Source organism: Periplaneta americana, chromosome 4 (genome assembly GCF_040183065.1).
Source record: "Periplaneta americana isolate PAMFEO1 chromosome 4, P.americana_PAMFEO1_priV1, whole genome shotgun sequence".
Taxonomy (NCBI): Eukaryota; Metazoa; Arthropoda; class Insecta; order Blattodea; family Blattidae; genus Periplaneta; species Periplaneta americana.
In genome coordinates, this window is record NC_091120.1 from 155,440,872 (window position 1) to 155,456,632 (window position 15,761).

General features: G+C 35.6%; 1 pseudogene; it reads right to left on the bottom strand.

The window, feature by feature from the left end:
• Positions 1 to 8,180: 8,180 nt before the first annotated feature.
• Positions 8,181 to 9,122, bottom strand: LOC138698962 (NADH-ubiquinone oxidoreductase chain 1-like; annotated as a pseudogene).
• Between the last annotated feature and the right edge of the window lie 6,639 nt (positions 9,123 to 15,761).

The window sequence follows — 15,761 nt, forward strand, 5'->3', positions numbered from 1 at the left end:
AAGAAGCAAACACGAAAAAAGACCGGAAGAAACAGAAGAAATTAAGGGACACTAAATGAAGTAAAGCACACAAAAAGAGAAGATAGAGAGCGAATAGCAGAAAGACGAAACGAAGGAAAGATAAAGTAATACTGAGGGACGAAGAGAAGAAGACGATATTAAAAAAGAAAGAATGAGAGAAACGAATAAAAAATAAAGAAGAAAGAAAGAAATTATAGAAGGGAACAGAAGAAAAATGAGAAAAAATTGAAAATATAACTAAGGGAGGGAGAGAGAGGGAAGGAGGGGGAGTGGGAGCGGGAGGGGGAGGGATTTTTTTGTGAGTGAGTGAGTGAGTGAGTGAGTGAGTGAGTGAGTGAGTGAGTGAGTGAGTGAGTGTGTTTTTTTATATATTTCAACATGCCCCACTACATAGGTTGTAATATTACATGTTTTGACATTTCTAAATAATTACGTTTTTAAAATCGCGAATTTACCAGTTGCGTAATCAATAAATATATTTGTGATAAGATATACAAGGAGAATAAAACCATAGTTAAATACCATCCAAATTATGAATCCCTACACCTTCCTACTTACTTATTTACGAATAACATAAGCAATATTGATTCAAGATTGTTTCCCTAGTTATTTTTCAATTACATTTGCAATAAAGACATATAAACGATAGAAAAAAGATTACAAAAAAGAGTGAGTGAGTGAGTGAGTGAGTGAGTGAGTGAGTGAGTGAGTGAGTGAGTGAGTGAGTGAGTGAGTGAGTGAGTGAGTGAGTGAGTGAGTGAGTGAGTGAGTGAGTGAGTGAGCGAGTGTGGAAAGTAACGGAAAACTACTGGATTTATCTTTCCCAAGAAAAACTGCAAACACGGCACTGCCTGAGAACAAACTGTCTACTCTAAAGAATGAACAGGAAGAAATGGTGAACGAAAGAAAAGTTTGGGGCAGAAGAAGATATCACATGATGGACGACATTAAGATATATGAATAGTATGCGGAAACTAAAAGGGACGTACAAAACATAAAATATTGGAGAATGCTGGGTTTGCAGTGAAAGACCTGCCCTTGGGCTGAAAACCATAAATGAATTAATTCTTTCTTTAAGTCAGTCACACACAAATACATTTTTACTCAATAACAAACTGATACTAAAAGCACATCGGTTTTTCTCTCTCATCATTAGCAGTATCCCCATCATGGACACTCACATTGACGTGATTATCACCCAGTACTTTGGTTGATTCCGTGAGAGCTTAGGTTTACACGTGAAGGAATTTATTTTGTACGACTCCGCTCTATTTTCCTTTGTTTTCTGCCTTTTCCAATTGTTTATAGGTCAAATGTAATGAATAATCTACAACGAAGATATATTCAAGGAGTAAATTAGGTGCAAACATTCTTTTAATAGTCATGTGAACCAGGAGCTGCCCGAAGTGGACTGGACTCACACATTCATGCTACAGGAGATTGGCCATTTTTGTGTCTATGGCTGTACACTGTGGTAATGAGCAATGAACAGCAAGATGTACTGCATGAATATCATATAAATTAAATGATGAATTATATTAGGCCTATGTATTGTCTTGAACCTATAGCGCCTCTTTCATTTTAATTGACTTTTTTGCCTGTCTATTGTGCTTTTTTATGTATTAATTGCCTTTTATGCCTGATTATTCTAAGTAATACGAGTATATATAAATTATTTTAAGTAATGTAATAATTCAGGACCTAGTGATAACATCTAAATCTATCTTTATGTCGCCAGCACAGAAGAATCGTTACAAAAGACCACATGACATACAGGTAGGACAACAATAATTTTATTCGGTCCTCTCTTTCTTAAAGGATTACAAGCCAATAGTCCTGACCCCACTTGATATGCACGCACAATTGTCTACAGAAGCTATTATTTTTACAATTTTCTGTTCAATAGTTTGGTTCTACAGTATCTCTGTTTATTTAACAAGAAAGAAAGGAATAAGCTTATAATCTCATTACCAATCATTAATGTTTTTATGTTTGCATCACTTTTAAATAGTGATTTTTGTAAACATAAAAATAATATGAGGAATGATTACTAATATATTACCACTGCTTGGATATGTTTATATGATTAAATCACAAAATAATATAAATGTTTTACAATTGTTATTACGTGGTTTATGGGCACAAACGTCAAGGTATATTTGACTACTTAAGAAATGTTTTAAATTGTTGTTTTAAATTGGCCTACGCAAGACTCGCTAAATTATATCCGCTCCTCAAAAAGAAATCATCTCAAAAGCTACAAAATTGCATGCTACTTTACACATCTCTATTACGACCTCTACTGCTTTATGCCTGTCCTGTCTGGGGAGGAGCTGCTATAAGTGAAATTAAACACATCCAGTCACTTCAAAATAAAGTCCTACTAATTTCACTCAATTCTCCTTGGTTTGTCTGTAAGAGCCAACTACACAGAGAAACTGGTATTGACACAATCAAACAGTTTATTCATTCACAAGCTAAGAAGTTCTATAACAAACTGGAAAATGTTCGAGGCGCCATCCATTACTCTCTCGGAAGGAAGTCCTAATTTTCCACCAGAATCAAGAGCCGACTTCCAATGGACCTCATATTATAATCAAAATTCATCATCACACCAACCTATATAAATAATTATTTATTAACAATTATTTTTGTTCATTGAGGAGCCCAATCTAGGCTGCCCTCAATTCAGTGTCATATATTGTATTTATATTTTTTAGAAATGATCTGTATAGCGCTAAATGCGCTGATCGATCAATAAATTGTTGAAAAAAATTGGTCAAGAAACAGACACTTCTGTTTCATTCCATTCAAAAATATTGTTACCCCATTACAAGATAATAGTATTTAACATCAATTGTATAGATGTACTTATTTTTATAAAAAAAAACCCTTAACACATTACTCTTCGGAAATGACTAGGTTTTGTTTGCCGACACCGAGAATTATCTTCAACAATCTGTTCTCACTTAAAACAGTCATAATATAAATATCTCCATAAAGACCGAGGTCCTCATTTTTAAGGAAGCTGGTAATATCATAGCTAAGGCTGTAATAAATAATAACATCTTAGAAGAAATATGGTGATATAATTATTTAAGCTGCCTCATTTCTCTCTTTGGGTCTGTCGATATGGTACTTATACTTAGTATCTATACCACTTGCCTTTTAAACTGGAGTCATCATCTAAAATTATTTCCTTGAGGAGATGTTCTGGTGATCTGTTGAGGACGCTGACCACAGTTCTCAGAAGTGTGCTCCAGTGTTCGTTGTGAAATGGTACTATCACACTCACTGTCGGTAGTTTCGCCAGATATTTCTTGTCTCTATAAAGGAGAATATAAAGTTTAAATACTTAAAAATCACTGTTCTTTTCCTCACCTCCAGACAAATGCTTTTACAACACAAGGCGAGGAGGAAGAACAGAAATTCTAGAAAGAATGATATAAAGACGACGAAAAGCAGAAAGGAAAGGAGAGAGAATATAAAGACAAAGAAGGACAGAAACGCGAGGAAAAAGAAAGAAAAACGAAGAGAAACAGAAAGGCTACGAGGAAGAATACAAAGAGCAGGAGGAATAAAAAAACTAAGAGGAAGCAGAGAATAATGAGTCTGAAAGAATAGAAAGGCGAGCAGGAAAACGGAAATACGAAGAGGAAGAAAAGAAAGACGACAAAATATGAAAAAGTTAAGAGGAAAAACAATACGTCCAGAAGTACAGGAATAGAAAAACGGACAGAAAGACGAGAAAAAAGAATAAAAAGAAGAAGAGGAATAGAAATACGACGAGGAAGAGCAGAAAATCTAAGAGGAAAAGCAGAAAAACAAGAAGAAAGGAAAGACGAGGAGTAATATTAAGAGGTGGAAGCACAGAAGAATGAGGAGTCCAGAAAAACAAAGAGGAAGAACAGAAAGGCGAGGAGGAAGAACAGAAAGACGAGTGTGCTAAAATAAGAGCGTGTATTGAAATTATCCAGGTTTTCCTTAACTTACAATTTAGTACTAAGTATGAAAAAAGGAAGGGAGAGCCAATATCCTGTAGGCTCTATTTCTTAGGTGCTGATGATATTTATAGGTTTAAAATCAGTCTGTACTGTATTGTGAGCTTTCTTGCCTGTTTTCGTGAACGCAAGGTAGAAGGTCACGCATACTTATGTAACGATAAAATGCAGAATTTTAGATTCTATTTCAAACCAGACTTTCGATATTTAAGTCTGTATTGTTCATCTCTTGCTTCTAGTTCATTTGTGTTTTTACAGCACTTGACCATTATCTTAACAAACGTGGTTCACGTACAAGAATGTGAGAAATTTTATGGTGCGATTAAAGCAATTTTCAGTCTCAAATATTCGAACTACACTACTGGCACAAATAAATTTCCAGTTCCAGAGTAGTCGGTCTAAGACTAACATAAGCGTGCTTGTAATGATTTTACAAGCTCTATTATTAAAACTGTTATTATTATTATTATTATTATTATTATTATTACTATTATTATTTTTATTATTATTATTATTATTATTGTATTTGTAGAGACTTTTCAGTAAGAAGATGTCCTCCCAACAGGTTACTAGCCTAGTGGAAGTAAGTCCAGTGGTGGGGTTCCCACCTATAGCCTCTGGATAGGCATGGGAGTACAGCATTTCCTCTGTACTAGATGTAATGGTTATCCCGCCATGACTCGGTCTCCAGATGATGGTATTGTGTTTATGACAACTTCAGAAGATAATTTACAACGTTTGCTTTACAACTTTAATCAAATGGCAAAAAGTGCATGCCTGACAAGCAGGAAAAACTTCCTAACATACAGCAAAACAATCACCATAACATATCCGAAGGCCGTGACATCTCTCTCTTTCCATACCATTGCAATACTCATTCGTCTTTAACATCAGAAGTTCGCCATTGCGAGAGAACGAATCAATAATTTTATTTCCTTTAAAATATAAATACATTAGAGATTCTCGAGGGACTGTCTAAAAAATCTTGTATGAAACTCGTGCAAAACTAGCGTTTTAAGCACTCACCGTGTTGTTCAACCCCCCTTCGGGTCTGTGGACAATCTTCACCTCTCGTGCTTAAAACGCTATCATTTCACAACTTTTTGCATAAATAGCTGTATTATTTTTGATACCATTACCTTTTAAACAAATTTACGAACACACATCTTGTGAACATGTCTACATTACACTTTCCAGTTGCAACAAATAATTTTGCATTGTTTCTGTTACATTTACGCTTTAAGAGTAACTATTTTACTACTTGTATTAATAGTAAATCAGTTTATGAATAGGTATTTTGCAAGGCTGCTACAAGACGCGTACTTCGTCTTAAACCTGAGCACCGCGGGGATAGGGTACAACGAGATAGAAGTAGAATATAGCGTGGCGTGCACGTCTGTATCAGCGCTCTTGATGGTACTAGCAGGGCGGGTAAATAAAATTTACCAGCCCTGGTACTAGCTTGAACTGCCGACCGCCATGTTTTAGCTGGTTAGCTCGCTTTAGCAGAAGGAGATGTATAAGCACGTGGAGATTTTTAAATCCCGTAATTAAGATGACTTTTGTGTGTTCTGCTTATAATTGTAGCAACCGAAGCAACAAAACAAAGAATATGTCATATTTTAAGTCAGTAGTCTGCCATAATTTGATATCACTATACATATCATAACAGTTATTGATAGAAAGATTCTGTAACATGTTCATTCTTTTTACAGATTCCCACTAAAAATTGATTTGTTAACTAAGCTGTGGGTTTCACTAATGAAGAGAGAGAAATGGTTTCCCACAATACATAGTGTTTTGTGTTCCGCACATTTCGATACTGAACACATGTAGCCTATTTTGTAAACGAGAGGAGACGTTTGTTGCCCAATGCAATACCAAATATATTCGATTTTCCATCTCATTTAAAAAGAAAAGACACTTCTAGGCTTCCACCGAAGAAACTTTCTCTTCTGTGGCACAGGAAAATTCAGTAGAACATCACCAGCCACCAGAATTCAGGTCTGTATTACATCTGGCATAAATATGACTTCAAGTAGCCTATGTCTGTCCGACGAAACTGAAGGTTACGTGTTTTCCACTGAAAGCGTATTCGTTCTCGTCAGCATTTTCATAATGCTACCATTACTAATTTACAAAAAAAAAAAAAAAATGTGTATTTATAGATTTGAATATGCTCATTGCTTACGTTTCACTCTACCGACGATTCATTGCAGTAGAAAAAAAGAAAACATGTCAACTCCAGTTAACTATGATGTATAGAATAAAATGTTGCTACCTGGGTTTACTGACTACTATTAAAAAAAAAGTATTGGTAAAAATGTGGTATCAGAGTTATTGAGAAATAAAATAAGATTCACAAGATACTACTATCCTGGACTACCTCTTCCGTCTCATCCTACAGGAACCAAGCCCACTTTTGTATTTGTTTCACATTTTAAAGCTTTAATGTTCATGTAAGGTATAAGGAAAAAATGTTGCGTGGGTTTCCTTCCCACTGGTAAAAATGGGATATATGAGATACTGCAACATAAAATAAGATTCACAAGATGCAACAGTCTTTTCAGCCTCGTCCTATAGCAACCACGCCCATTTGTATCCACATCTTTAAGTTTCGACATTAACGTAAGATGTATGGAATAAACGGTTGCTGCATGGGTTTCCTGACAGCTGTTAAAATAAAGAAGTGTTAGTAATGGAATATGTGGGCTAATGCGATATAAAATAAGATTCATAAGATGCAATATGTTCTATACAGTCACTACTACTACTATAGGAACAACGCCCATTTGTTGACCAGTTAAAACATGGCGGACATAGGTTCAAAAGTTTTCAAATATGGCGCTGCGATCGCCACTCTATATTCTTATTTATAGCTCGATGATGGGGTATAAGGGCAGTCTCCTCGTGACTGCTATCAGAGCTGCAGGGAAGAGCGTTTTCGTCTGTTGGCAAGTGCTAATGAATTCACAGCGATGTAGCAATCTTTCCTAGAAACAAAATCGATTTGTTGTTAAATGAAAAGAAAAGACGTTTCTATTCTTCTTACCTTAAGGATTTAGTATGTGTAATTACTGTTACTAAACTTTTTTTTATACTTTACATTTTCTTACCATCATTCACAGAAGTAGAGAGTCGGTCTCCGTAGCGTAGTTGGCATAGCGCTGGCCTTCTATGCTAGGGGTTGTGGGTTCGATCCCAGCCCACGTCGATGATTTTTAATTGTGTTTAAATGCGACAGGCCAATGTCAGTAGAATTACTGGCATGTAAAAGAGATGCAGCTCTTTGCTTGTTTAATTCTCTATGAACTGAAACAACCCAGAACTCACCACGTGGAGGTGGCTGCATGTCGAGTTCCGCCCTGCCCATCCCAACCTCCCTACCATGTGGGCAAGTGCATTCCAAGATCCGATCCGATCCGATCCGATCCGATCCGATCCGATCCGATCCGATCCGATCCGATCCGATCCGATCCGATCCGATCCGATCCGATCCGATCCGATCCGATCCGATCCGATCCGATCCGATCCGATCCGATCCGAACCGATCCGATCCGATCCGATCCGATCCGATCCGATCCGATCCGATCCGATCCGATCCGATCCGATCCGATCCGATCCGATCCGATCCGATCCGATCCGATCCGATCCGATCCGATCCGATCCGATCCGATCCGATCCGATCCGATCCGATCCGATCCGATCCGATCCGATCCGATCCGATCCGATCCGATCCGATCCGATCCGATCCGATCCGATCCGATCCGATCCGATCCGATCCGATCCGATCCGATCCGATCCGATCCGATCCGATCCGATCCGATCCGATCCGATCCGATCCGATCCGATCCGATCCGATCCGATCCGATCCGATCCGATCCGATCCGATCCGATCCGATCCGATCCGATCCGATCCGATCCGATCCGATCCGATCCGATCCGATCCGATCCGATCCGATCCGATCCGATCCGATCCGATCCGATCCGATCCGATCCGATCCGATCCGATCCGATCCGATCCGATCCGATCCGATCCGATCCGATCCGATCCGATCCGATCCGATCTAAATAATTAAATTTAAAAAGCTTTAAAGAAAAGTATATGTTTTGAAAGCATAAGAAAGAAGTTAAAATCTTCTATTAACTTCACTTAAATTAATAATAAAATAAATAAATCTTAATACCCAAGAAAAACAGTCAATAATTTAATGATAAGGGTAAAAAATCTCCTCCAAGCCATATATATCAACCTATCATAAAGAAAACGCGGTATTGTACCACGAACCCAAATAAATATAAAAGAAAGAAAAGAAAGCCTAAAATAAAACAATATAGAATTAATATCACTACCCAAAAAAATGATACAAAATAATATTCTCATAAACAAAATACTAGCATATTCAGCCAAAGAAATTAATGCAAAACCACCACTTCTATATTCAGCACTAAAACCTGAAACCAATTCTGATTCACCCTCAGCAAAATCAAAAGGAGTGCGATTGGTTTCAGCCAAACATGAAGTAAACCAAATTATTGATAAAGGAAATGTAAAACAAATTATTCAAATGTCAACCTGAAAATCATAAAATATTATTAAATTATAGCTACCTACTAAAAATACAAAAGACAACAAAATTAAAGCCAATCTAACTTCATAAGAAATTGTCTGAGCAACAGCGCGTAATCACCCTCATAATGCATAATTAGAATTAGATGACCAACCAGCAATTATAACAGTATATATACCCAAACTAGTACAACAAAGAAAAAATAATAAACCCAACTCAAAAGAAATAAAACTAGTAAAGTAAGGAATTACAAATCATACTAACAAGGACAAAAATCATCTAAAAACTGGAGCAAAATAATAACATAAATAATTAGACAAGAAAGAAATGTCTGCTCCCTAGTAAAAAGTTTAATTGCATCTCTAAAAGGCTGCAAAATACCAATAAAACCAACCTTATTAGGACCTTTACGAATGTGAATATACCCGAAAACTTTACGCTCCAACAAGGTTAAAAAGGCAATACCAACTATAACAAAAATAACTAGTAAAATAAAAATAATAAATAAACCAAAAATCTCCCTAAACATAAATATTATTTATTGAATAAATCTATATTCAAAGATTCTAAATCCATTTCACTTATCTGCCAAAACAGTAGCAATTAATAATAATCTTAAACAAAAAATTATTCCAAATATCTGGTCGTCTCGTACTAACATATAAAATTTATTATAGATAGAAACCGACCTGGCTCTCGCCGGTTTGAACTCACATCATGTAAGATTTTAAAGATCGAACAGACCTAAACAAATTGAAATTCTACACCCAGATTAAATCAACATCGAGGTCGCAAACCCATTTATAAATGAGAACCCTAAAAAAAGATTATGCTATTATCCCTAACGTAATTTAATCTTATAATCAACAAAATTGGATCAAGTATTCATAAATAAATGCATATTAAACAAAAAGAGTTAATTAATTCTTCCCATCACCACAACAAAATATATCAAATATTAAATAAAATAAACAAACAAAATAAATAAAATAATATATATAAACCCTATAGGGTCTTCCAGTCTTAGAAATAAATTTAAGCTTTTTAATTTAAAAATTGAATTCAACAAAAATAATAAGAAACAGTATACTCCTCGTTAAACCATTCATTCCAGTCCACAATTAAAAGACTAATGATTATGCTACCTTTGCACGGTCAAAATACCGCGGCCTTCAAAACTAATCAGTGGGCAGGTCATATTTCATATTAAAATACAAGAAAAGATTTTTTGATAAACATGCGAGAATAAATTTACTTGCCTAGTTCCTTTTAAAATCTTAAAAAAATTTTATAATACAATTGCAAAATTACTAATTCCATCATAATTACAAATAAATAATAATTTAATAACAAATTCCAATAAAACAATTAAATATTAATAAATCAAAATCTAAAAAAATAAAATAAAATTTTAATAAACTTAAAATGATAGTTATTATAAAGCCAACATCAATCAAAAATTATAAAAATATGTTAGAGAGCTTATCCCCCATAACATTAATATTAATAAAATAAAAACTAAAAAGATAGAAATATAATAATATATGAATTAAATTCATTTCTTGAAAAGCCAGAAACAATTGAAGCCGAATAACATTTCACTTCTAAATAATAATTAATAATAATTATAAAACAGTAACTAAAATAATTAATTAGATCCTTCAAAATCGGGAAACAAAAAGTTTATAATATAATTTAATAAGCCCTGATACACAAGGTACAACAAAAATCTAGTTTTATAAATTAATCATATAAACTTTACAGTAAAAATAAACTATAATTGAAAAAATTTAATCAACAACAATATACAAAAACAATTAATTAATTTTAACATAAAAATAAAATGAAAAAAAAATTATATAATATTTCAGATTATATCGAATTACACGATAAAATTAATCAGTGTAAATTAAATTCTTAACTTAAAACATTTAATCCGTATTAAATTATCATTACAGCCACACCTTCCGGTACAACCACTATGTTACGACTTATCTCAACTAATAAATAATGAGAGCGACAGGCGATGTGTACATATTATTTTAGAGCCAAAATCACTATTACAATCTGCAAAACATTACAATTAAATTCAATTTCATAATAAAATTTCAAATAATAATCCAATAATAAATATAAATGTAATCCATCTCCACCAAAGCATAAACTGTACCTTGACCCGAAATAATTTATAAAATTAAATTAAGAAAATTTCATTAACCCGAAGAAGATTTTCATTATAACGGCGGTATAATTATATTAATCTTGGTAAGGTTCAACGCGGACTATCGATTAAGGGACAGATTCCTCTAAAAGACTAAAATACCGCCAAATTCTTTAAGTTTCAAGACCCTAACTAATACTACTCAAGTTAAAAATAATTTATATCTAAAATAATAGGGTATCTAATCCTACTTTAAAACAAAAGATTTCATAGCCTCAAATAAAATAAAGTCATAATAAATATTAAGATTTCACCCAAAAATAATAATATAACCTCTAACAAAACTCTTAACTACTCTAACTAAAAAGATTTACTTATATTCATTGTATAACCGCGGATGCTGGCACAAATTTTACCAATAATAAATCAAAATTACCAAATCAAATTCCCATAAATTTACAAAACTTATTACTGCGAAAGAACAACAAATTAAGTAATCATTAAGATAAAAATAATTAAATAACGCAAAAACTTACATATAAAATAATTAAAAGCAAATAAATAAGCAAGAATAAAACACATTAAATAAACACTAAAACAGAAATTGGACTTGAATACAAAAATAAAGATTATATAAAGTGAAAAAAATGTAAAACCCGAATTTCTCCATACTTTTTAACCAACTCACAAAATATCCTCAACACAACTCCTACATCAACTCTTAAACTCTTAAATAAACATCTAAAACTACGGGACAAATAAAAAAAAATTGAGGCATTGACCACTGGTGTATAATAAAATTCTCTCTTCTCTTTAATAGTAACAGTATAACTACAGATCTCATTTTTTTTCCGATCCGATTTCGATCCGATCCGATTCCGATACGATCGGATTCGATCCGATCCCCGATCCGATACGATTCGATCCGATCCGATCTGATCTCCGATCCGATCCGATCCGCTCCGATCCCCGATCCGATCCGATCCGCTCCGATCCCCGATCCGATCCGATCCGATGCCCAATCCGATCCCATCTGATTATCTGATCTGATCCCATCTGATTTGATTCTGGGATCTAATCTGATGCGATCTGATCTGATTCTGGGATCTGATCAGATCTGATCTCATTTGATTCTGGGATCTGATCAGATCTGATCTCATTTGATTCTGGGATCTGATCTGATCTGATCTCATCTCATTCTGGGATCTGATCTGATCTGATCTCATTTGATTCTGGGATCTGATCAGATCTGATCTCATCTGATTCTGGGATCTGATCTGATCTGATCTCATCTCATTCTGGGATCTGATCCGATCTGATCTCATCTCATTCTGGGATCTGATCCGATCTGATCTCATCTGATTCTGGGATCTGATCAGATCTGATCTCATCTGATACTTGGATCTGATCTGATCTGATCCGATTCTGGGATCTAATCTAATCTGATCTGATTCTAGGATCTGATCTGATCTGATCTGTTTCTCGGATCTGATCTGATCTGATTCTGGGATCTGATCCTGGGATCTGATCTGATCTGATCTCGTATGGGTTCTGATCTTAACCGATTTGAACTTCCGCCTTAAAAGACGGCAAGCCCCACAAAATATACTTCTCAGGCAAGACCAGCGGCCATTCTTCGTTTTTCTGTTATCATCCTCTTCTTTTTCATCTTCTTCTTTTTCTTCTCCTTTTGATGGTAATTGATCCTCAATTGATAGTGTTGCCATCGAATCTGGCATGAGGGATGGCATGTCAACTGGCATGGTAGGTGGCAAATCTTCTGACATATCACCTAACATGGGTGCTGCCCTGGACTCTGAGATGGAATATGGCATGGCAAATTCCCATACCGATGCGCATTTCGGTCGATCTTCCGACTCTCGCGTTGGATCTCGCATGCGATATTCGATTGTCGCGAAATGTGGCATGGCTTCCGATTCTGGGACGTAATCTGGCATGCCAAATTTCCAGATTGATAAGCACTTTGGTATTTCTTTTGATTGTCGCGTGGAATCTGGCATGCCAAATTCCAGTATTAGTGCGCTCTTCGGTCTTTCTTCTGATTTTGGCGTGGTATCAGGAATTCGATATTCCGATACTGAAGCGCACTTTGGTAGGTCTTGTGATTCTGGTGTGGAATCTGGCATGACAAATTCCCGTATTAGTGCGCTCTTCGGTCTTTCTTCTGATTTTGGCGTAGTATCAGGAATTCGATATTCCGATAATGAAGCGCACTTTGGTTGGTCTTGTGATTCTGGTGTGGAATATGGCATGCGAAATTCCCATAGCGATGCGTAATGCGGTCTGTCTTCTGGGTCAGTCGTGGCACCTTGCATGTTTGGGATCACCGGCATGTACTCTGCAAGAAACGAAATAAACTTGATCGTTAAGCATGTGTCCTTGCATTCACAGGCTTTCAGCGAGTGGCATATTAGTAGGGCGAGCTGCATATTTCTACTGTCCATTTGCAAGTCAAGCAAATTCATGTCATACAACCTCCTCAAAAACGTAAGAACAAATTACAAAAAACACAACACAACTTTCTTGAACCGGTAACCCCAAACCTGGGGAAAAAAAGTTGACTTCCGCACTAACAATAAATTATATAACGTTATGCCTAGTAAGCTTCATAATAGAGATCGATTTCAAAATAGTGGCATATATATACCACAATGCAAGAATTGCCCCAGCAAATACATTGGTCAAACTCGCAGAAATTACAGAACCCGGTTTAATGAACATGTTTCCGATTTCAAATACAATAGACGAAAAACAAAGTTTACAACACATCTGATAGAACAAGGTCATGAATTAACCAATATAAATTATATACTACACGTCGTTCACCATATCAATAAATTCCACGTATAAATATCGCTGAAGAATTATATATTTCACAAGCATTAAATAATGGTTTATCCCTTTTGAATGAGCAACTCCCGAACATTCATAGTCTGCTTTATAATTTAAATTCTCCTTACACACGTGATTTTCGGTACACCAATACGCTTCGATCCCCCCCCCCCTCTACCTTTCAATTTTATGTTACTTCGATTTTAAGCGTAACGTTCGTCAACATTTGTGACTGAACTTTCTACAACAAGGATATATTTTCTTCTGCTCCGTCGCTGTAAGTAATTTCTTTATTTAATTGGATGCCCCCCCCTCTTTTTGTGTTTCGTGAATTAACATAATTTGGTAAAAAATCACAATAATTTCCTTTATTAATCTTTTCAACATAGTATGCCTAAATGAGAATTTCTACATACTTTCAGATTACAAGACCACACGTCTCGAGCGTTACGTCCATTTTTACTATGCCTGAAGCTGCTTATTCACCTCTCTTACTACTCTGCCAATTTGTGTCAGCACATCGATACGACATTTGTAAATGCAGACTTCATCTTAATCTTGTTATATAGTCACATTGAATAACGCTTATGCTATTTATATAGCTTAATCTTATACTCATAAAACTGGAGTGATCGTTTACTTTTTAACAATTTCATTTTGGTATATATAGTTTTCACTGTTTTATGATATTATTATAAATTTTATCCATTTACTTGTGACTCCATATGTGTTATCATAATTCATTATGCATCCCAATCTATTTCATAAGACCCATGATTTCACTGATTGTTTATAATACTTTTTTCATAATATTTTGTAGGTTAATTGGAGATCTAATGATGGCTCCTTCAACCTAAAACCTTCATCAACACCATTAAGTACGAGAAAAATTCGTACCGGCACCGGGAATCGAACCCAGGACCTCTCAGCTGTGCGCGCTGTATGCTCTCTAACCAACTGAGCTATACCGGGACCCGATTCACGACGCCGGCCGAACTCCTCTCGTAGTATCGTGTTACGGCCTTACTGCCTGCACTTGAGACGATACACGTCATATTGTACAGGAGCGCATATTACATGACTTTATGGCCATATTCAACAACAGTTTCTTTAAACTGTTAACATCATATATGTATCAAATATGAATGAGGTCTCGCCCACCTCATTATATTTTGCTCGACTAGTATGACTAGTCAGTTTGTTTTTATACCATTAAGTACGACTAGTCATACTAGTCAAGCAAAATATAATGAGGTGGGCGAGACCTCATTCATATTTGATACATATATGATGTTAACAGTTTAAAGAAACTGTTGTTGAATATGGCCATAAAGTCATGTAATATGCGCTCCTGTACAATATGACGTGTATCGTCTCAAGTGCAGGCAGTAAGGCCGTAACACGATACTACGAGAGGAGTTCGGCCGGCGTCGTGAATCGGGTCCCGCCATAGCTCAGTTGGTTAGAGAGCGCACAGCTGAGAGGTCCTGGGTTCGATTCCCGGTGCCGGTACGAATTTTTCTCGTACTTAATGGTATAAAAACAAACTGACTAGTCATACTAGTCGAGCAAAATATAATGAGGTGGGCGAGACCTCATTCATATTTGGTTCATCAACACGTTAAATAGAAATATTCATGTTATTGTAATATTGAATGAGTTTCACGGCCTTATTAATAAAACTTTATTAATCTACTCGAGGCAGAGCTACGTTATAAATGCATCCTCTAAAAACGATATGCGAAGTGGGCAGCTTCAAATATTTTGGGTGTATCTTCTGCTGCCAGGAAGTTAAAAGGATAGCTAGCTTTTAATAGAAAAAGTAACAGCTTCTGCGGACATCCGGAAAAAAACACTAAGGAAGAGACTAGTGAAGTACTTTGTGTAGGATGTGCCAATGTAAGGGGCATAGATATGAGCATTACGACGAAGTGAAGAGAAACGACTAGAACCATTTGAAATGTGGATATGGAGAAGAATGGAGTGTGTGAAATGGACTGAGAGAATAAGAAATGAAGCTGTGTTGGAAAGAGTGGGTGAAGGAAGATTAGTGCTGAAAATGATCAGGAAGGGAAAAAGAAATTGGCTGGGTCACTGGCTGAGAAGAAACTGCTTACTGGAAGGAATGGTAAACGGTAGAAACTTTTATGCAGA